This window comes from Geotrypetes seraphini, chromosome 1, assembly GCF_902459505.1.
Source record: "Geotrypetes seraphini chromosome 1, aGeoSer1.1, whole genome shotgun sequence".
NCBI classification, from domain to species: domain Eukaryota; kingdom Metazoa; phylum Chordata; class Amphibia; order Gymnophiona; family Dermophiidae; genus Geotrypetes; species Geotrypetes seraphini.
This window is the reverse complement of record NC_047084.1, coordinates 395,598,466-395,604,465: the sequence shown is the minus strand read 5'-3', so window position 1 is coordinate 395,604,465 and position 6,000 is coordinate 395,598,466.

Here is a 6,000-nt window from a genome sequence, read left to right as displayed (position 1 = left end):
CAGTCTACAAGATATATACACAAATATAAATTACAATTTCCATCTATTAAAGGGATTAAAACATTAGGTAAATTTTAACATTCATTGGTATTCATAATGGTGAAAATCTGGAATGACCTTCCTACAGATATTAGAACTCTTTCTTCATTGATACATCTTAGAAAAACCCTTAAAACTTATCTGTTTACGAAATATCTCACAGATATCTGATAAAATCCGTGAGTTAATAAGTATATTGATTTTTCCTGTTCTACAGTTTTTTCCTGTCTATCAATCTCTTAAAGTTTGTCTTTGTTAACCGGATCGAGTCCCTTTGGGGAATGACCAGGTATATAAGACTAAGGATTAGATTAGATTAGATAAACAGGAAAAAAAAGGTGGAGTAATATTGCACCAAACATCCAGTGATTTCTGTTATGCCTGGATTTCTTCTGTGCTTAACAGCAGGGGAAATGGATTCTCTGTTTTTAAACAGAACAACTTGTCCTCATAAGCTTTTGATATGTTCTGATTTTAACAAGTATAATTGAATTAAAATATAAGTATACTGTAAAAATGATTTTATAATCATGTGTTTAATGTCAGATTCAAAAACTTTATTGGCACGACAATTTGTACTGGTACTTCCAAAGGAATACATAAAGTGGTTAAAAAATAACAGGTCATCATCATTCAGTAATGCCACACAAGATGGAGGGGGGAATGGAAAAAAAAAACAGTTTTTACTTTAGCAAAGCAGTTTGCTTCTGTGCGGACTTGTTTATAAAAAGAAGCTCCATGATCATTATAGTTCTTTGGTTAAAAGGATTGTGTCTGAAACTTATATAAAACAAAACACACATGCTCATACGTTAGAATTGCCCATGCCTTGTTCTTTTCTTTAAACATTTTACTGTCAATTCTTCTGTTTCTTACTGCAATGCAAATTCAAGTGTATTAGGGATGGTATGCTGAACCATAGGGCTGTCCATCTACTATGCTCACAAGCATACTGCAAAAGATGTCAATCAAAGCTGTTCTGCTCCTCCTCCTTTTCTATGGTGTCTGCTGCCCTCTTCAGTTCTTCCTTCTGAAGGCAAACATGAAGGTGTCTTGCTGATCTACTACAGTTATTTCTTTATTGTTTTGGGGTACCTTTTTTGCTTTATTTGCAGTTTTTTATGCAGCTTCAAGGACTTCTGTGCCTGCTTGGAAAGGAGCAAACATTTAATCTGCAGCTGGCAGGTGTATCCTTCAGGGACCTGTATAGCCAGTCTGCTGAAGATTTGTGGAGTTCAGGGTTCCAGGCCCAGCACTTGCTCACTTCCTTGATTTGTTCAAGAGCTTGAGCACAAGCTCTCTTTAGCCAGGGACGAGTAAAGGTGATTTTTTTTTTTTTTTGGCATTTTGCATCTTTTGCTCATTTGTTTGGCGGTTCCTGAGGAAGGGGCTATAGTGCCCTGAAACCAAGCTGGATCGAACCGAGGCTTTGGCATCTTCAAATAAAGAGAGAAACTTTATATTTGTTGGACTGTGATGCTATGAATATTGAACAGAGATGGTTCACTTTATAAGAACTAAGTTGGGGGAGGGGGGAAATGATTGTTAATGTAATAATTATATAGCGAATAATGTGTTTTTGTGCAGTTTTTCTGATATATCAATTGTATTACATTATTGAAGTTTGAAAATCAAAGATTCATAAAAAAAAAAAAAAGAAAGAACTAAGTTTATTTATTTATTCAATTTTCTATACCGTTCTCCCAGGAGAGCTCAGAACGGTTTACATGAGTTTATTCAGGTACTCAAGCATTTTTCCCTGTCTGTCCCGGTGGGCTCACAATCTATCTAATGTACCTGTATTTTTGAACTATTAAGCCAAGTGTTTTGAATTATCCTATGCAATTGCCACTATTGATTTTTGTCCTGGCTGGCTATTGAGGGGCTGTTACTGTGAACTTTATTGAGATCATTGACATTTTGAAAGATATATAGATTAAATTAATATTTGATTTGTTTCCACTTAATTTACATTCACTAAACACATAAACAGGTGTAAACCCAATGATGATGTGTGGTTAATACCTTATTAAATCTTTTCTGAAGATGTATATAACTGGTTTATTGAGCAATAGAGCTTTTTCCATTTGGAGATTTGTTCTTTAGAGCTCAGAAACCTCACACTGAGGACAGGATTCTCAAAACTTTAATGCCGTCACTAAATTGTTTTCCAGTGGTTTAGCCTGCAAGCATTTTAGCGATGGATTATCAAAATGGATTATCTCTGTCTTTAGTGAGGTTTCTAACAGTCTCCGACAATGGCATGCAAATGTGATCTTTAACATTGAAATGAGCCCTCTGGTGGAGGCATTTTCAAAGAGCAGTGTCAGCTTTTGGTGACAAAAAGCAGCGACTGGTCCGGGGTGCCGTTACAGTGCCAGCACTTACATTTTAACTGTGGCTAATTACATTATATTACATTACATTAGGGACTTCTATTCCGCCTATACCTTGCAGTTCAAGGCGGATTACAAAAGAGCTAACTGGACATTTCCAGTGAAGTTACAACAGTTTTGTTTTTTGTTTCTTTTATTTGGTTACAAGGGAGGAGAGGTAGCTGGATTAATTCCGGAAGAACTTGCAAATTGGATATTAAATTGACTGTACGTTACTGTGTGATATAACAAATAGATTACAGTTAAGAGTACAAATAAGATTACGTTACATTTCAGGGATCTGAATACTTGGTTGGTGTTTAGGGGAGGAAGAGATTATTTAAGTGGAGGTTTTGGAGAGAATTTATCTAGGAGGAGGGGGAAGGGTTGGGTTAAGATATCTGGATAAATTTTTTGAAAAGTAGGGTTTTGATTTCTTTTCAAAAAGTTTTGAAGTCACCCATTGCCGTCAACAGGTTGGAGATGGAGTGGTTAAGTTTTGCTGCTTGCGTCGCCAGAAGGTTATCAAACATCTTTTTGCGCTGAGTGCCCTTGAGTGGAGGGAAGGCAAAAGGGTTCGGAGTTCTTCTTTGTCTTGAGGTGAGGATCTGGTTTAGGCGGTTGTTTAGATAGGGGGGGTGGAGCCGTTTAATGCTTTGAATAATAGTAGAATTTGAATTGAATTCGTGCTTGCATAGGTAGCCAGTGAGAGACTAGGAAGGCAGTTGTAATATGATCATATTTTCTCAGGGAGTAGATCAGTCTGAGGGCAGTGTTTTGTATAGTCTGAAGTTGTTTTATCATGTTGGCAGGACAAGGTAGATAGAGGGAATTGCAATAGTCCAGTAGACTTAAGACTAGGGATTGGACAATTAGCCTGAATTGTGCTGAGTCGAAGAATTTTCTTATTTTACGTAGATTTCTCATAATTAAAAAAGCTTTCTGGGATGTTTTATTGATTTGGAACTGCATTGTGCAGCATCTGTCTATCGTTACTCCTAGGAGTTTGAGTTTGGGCTGTATTGGGTATTTGCTGTTTTTAATTTTCAGTTCTGTAATGGTGGGAGTTTTGGCCTTTTCAAGCAGAAGGAATTTTGTTTTATCTGAATTTAGTTTCAGTTTGTGGTCTACCATCCATTTTTCCACTGCATCTAGGAGTCGAAGAGGAGGAGTATGGTGATGTCGTCTGCGTAGCTGAAGGATGTAACATTTAAGTTATCTAAAGTGGCTCCAAGGGAGGAAATAAAGAGGTTGAAGAGCGTAGGTGATAGAGGTGATCCTTGTAGAACTCCGCATGGGTTGGACCATGGTTCTGATTTGATATTATTGGACTTTATCCTGTAGGTTCTTGATTTGAGGAATCCTTGGAACCAATTATAGACCTTGCCTGAGATCCCAATGGCATCAAGTATTTGTAGCAGTATGGAGTGGTCAACCAGGTCAAATGCTGCGGAGAGGTCAAGTTGGATTAGCATCATCTTTTTGCCTTTGCTAATTTGCTGTCGAGCTGTGTCTAGTAGTGTTACAAGTAGTGTTTCTGTGCTGTGGTTGGTTCGAAATCCTGATTGTGAGGGGTGAAGTAGGTTATGGTCTTCCAGGTAGTTGGTGAGGTATTGTGCAACTAGACCTTCTATTATTTTAACGTATATTGGTATTGAAGCGATTGGTCTGTAGTTGGAGGGATTATCTATTGGGCCTTTGTGGTCTTTCATGATTGGGGTGATTATGATCTCTCCAAGGTCTTGAGGGAATTGACCTTCTGTTAATGTGGTTTGAATCCATAGCATGAATGTGGTGGAGGAGTTTGATAACAGGTAGATGGGGCAGTTATTTAGGTCGCAAGAAGCTTGGCTGTATTTTTTGTAGAGTCGATTCATATCCAACCAATGTAATACAGGGAAGACTGTCCAGCTTCTGTCTGCGGCGATGGTTTCTCCTGTTGAAGGGTTTGTTGTTATCTTGTCGAAGTGAGTGTGAATATTGTTGAATGCGGTTCTGATCTTGGTGATCTTATTTTTGAAATAGTCTGCTAGTTGGATAGCTGTCGGTGGGTGGTTTCCTTGTGTACCTAGGTGAGGTTTGGTGTCGGTGAGATTCTTTACTAAATTGAATAGCTTTTTTGTGTCTAGGGTTTCCGTGCCTATCATTTTGGAGTAGTAGGCTTTCCGTTTTTCCTTGAGTTTGTTCTTGTATTGGTTGATTTGAGTTCTCCATGCTATTTTTGTGTGCTCTAGGCTCTTTTTTTTCCATTCTCTTTCTAGTTGTCTGCATAGCTTTTTTAGTTGGAGAAGTTCAGTGTCGAACCATTTGTCTGACAGTCTGCAGATTCTGAATTTTAATTTTTCAGGAGCTAGCTCATTCAGGATAGTTTCGCTTACAGTACGCTATTGTGATATGAATTCGTTGGGGGCTATATTGGTGATTGCGGGGTCTGCTTTGTCCCAGAATGTGGAGGGTTCGATTTTTGGCGTGTTTTGAAGGAGGTTTTGGGAGGGGGTTGCTTGTTATTGCGTTGAGCCCAATTGATGTTAAAGGTGTATTTGTAGTGATCTGACCAGAGGGAGGGGTGCCAGGCCCCATTTGAGATGTGGATTTCGGGATTGTGAGTGTGTTGGGACATGTATGCAGCGACATCTAGTTGGTGGCCTTTTTCGTGTGTGGGTTGGGGGTTGAGGATCTGGTAGTTCAGTGCTTTGAGGTATAAGAGTATATTTTCTACTTGTTTGGAGATGTAGTCTTCTAGGTTGCGGTTTGTCTCCAAGGAGTAGGTTATGAGGTGATATTAGGGAGTTCTGGTAAATGAATTCTTCGAGAGCTTGTTTGTTAGCATTCCATTTTCCTGGTGTTGTGTAACAAAGAATGCAGGTTAGAGTTCCTATGAGTGTATCGTCGGATAATTGGCAGGCTAGGAGATCTAGATGGGGAGTGGAATGTTTGTCTATTGTTTTTGAGTATGATGGCTAGACCTCCTCCTCGTTTTTTTTTCTCTGCAGACCAATTCTATTTTGTAACCCTTCGGGCAGAGTTCTGTGATGCTGGGATCCAAGTCAGAGATTAGCCAGGTTTCAGCTAGGAATAAGCAACTTAACTGTTTTTTAACTATCCAGTCCTTTATAAGGTTTGCTTTTGTGCTTATTGATCTGATGTTCATATATGCACAGGCTAGTGAGGTATAGTTTGTGTGGGGAGAGGGGGTGCATTTTGGGTGGAAGAAATTTTTAGTTTGAGGGTGAGAATTGTGGACTGAAGATCTTGGTTTTGGGGGTGGTCTTTTTCCCCAGCTGGTAGGAATGCTGATATGGTTGAATGAGGAGCAGTCTATCAGGTTTCTGGTAGAGTTTTCTGGATGGTTGAGGATGCCTGTAGGATTCTGTTAAGGTTGGGATTGAGGACCCTGCTGTTTTTCTGTTGGTTAGGAATAGGAAGAGTAGTAGATGGATGAGTAAACTTGTTGTTAAACCGGGAGACATTGTGTTTTTGTGTGCAGAGGGGTATCTTCTTTAGCCTGGTACCTGGTGTGAGGTGCAAGAATCTGGGAGGTGTAGAGAAGGTTGGGGAGAGGAGAGGAGGGGAGAGCATCTTTCTT